Here is a 1,457-nt window from a genome sequence, read left to right as displayed (position 1 = left end):
CCTCTCATTGTCTCTGTCTCTCCAGCGAATGTATGTACCCTAAGGCAAAAACCTTCAAAAAAAAAATCAAAAAAATTCGCACCCACCAACCAAAATTTTTAGAAAAAGAACACTAAAAGTATCACATGAAGTAACTAGAACTTCCATACACTCTCAGGGGAGTAAAATAGTACAACCAATTTGGAGAAATGTTTGGAACTTACTACTAAAGCTGAAAATATACATCTCTTGACCCAGCAATTGCTGAGTATATACCCAAAGGAAACCCATGTACACATATGCCAAAAGAAAAGTCCAAGATTGATCACAGTAGCACTGCTTGTAATAGCTCTCCATTGCCCCCACCAAAACAAACAAAAAATACAAATCTAGATCACTAATAGAGTGCATCCATACAGTAGAACACAGAAACAATGAATAAAGTATCGCTTACATGCTTCCATAGTATGCATTTGGCAAACAGAATTAAAGAAGTCAGACACAGAAAGGTTTGTGCTGTACAACCCAATGTGTAAGTATTTTAAAAATGGGCAAAACCAACCTCTCAGGTTAGAAGCTTCAGTGTTTACCTTTGAAGGGTATAGAGCCTAGAGGAGACCAAGGCAGCTTTTTGGGGACCTGGTAAGAGTCTATTTCCTTATCTGGCTGATGGGTATCAGAGTGTATCACTTTTCAATAATCCATTGAACTGATGATTATGATTTGTACTTTTTTTTTTTTTTTTTTTAGAGAGTGTTTTGCTCTAGGGCACGTGCACTCACTGGAGAGCAAAACAGAGAGACAGAAAGTGAGAAATCACCCCCCAGGGGAAATGGCTATGCCACAATTCCTTCTCCATTCTCCCCTCAGGACTTTGGGCATGCACACACATATGCCTTGCATGCATTTTAAGTCACTGTGCCTGGGATTTAACTGTGGTCAATTACATGGGAGTCCAGTGACGTCACCATTACACCATCTGCTGGTCCCCAATGTGTACCCTTTTATGCATGTATATATGCTATTCTTCAGTAAAAAGTTTCCTTTGGAAACAAATCCACATCCATGGTATTATAAGGGGATAACCTTCTGCAACTTTTTTTCTCCTCGATATTATGCTGTTAGTATTTTTTCATCTTGATCCATTTATCTGGTTCAGTCATTTATTTACCTGCTATGCAGTGTTTAATTACATGTATATGCCAAAATTTATTTATTTTTATTCCCCGTACTAATGGATGTGTATACGGTTCCCAATCTTTTACAAAGCACACTAGTAAACATCCTTGAACACGCCTCCTGCAATGTATGAGAGTTTTCCTCTAAGCACATACCCCAAACAGGAATTTCTGTTTCTTTGAACTGTTTGTGTCATGTTTTAATTGGGTATCTTATAAATGGCACGAATGGTTAATGTGTACATGGTTTGTTCTCTTATGCATAGTATGTATAACTGATACATACATGTATTCAGATGG

This window comes from Tupaia chinensis, unplaced genomic scaffold (genome assembly GCF_000334495.1).
Source record: "Tupaia chinensis unplaced genomic scaffold, TupChi_1.0 Scaffold145860_1, whole genome shotgun sequence".
NCBI lineage: Eukaryota > Metazoa > Chordata > Mammalia > Scandentia > Tupaiidae > Tupaia > Tupaia belangeri.
The sequence above is the reverse complement of the archived record's forward strand: the minus strand, read 5'-3'. Positions refer to the sequence as shown.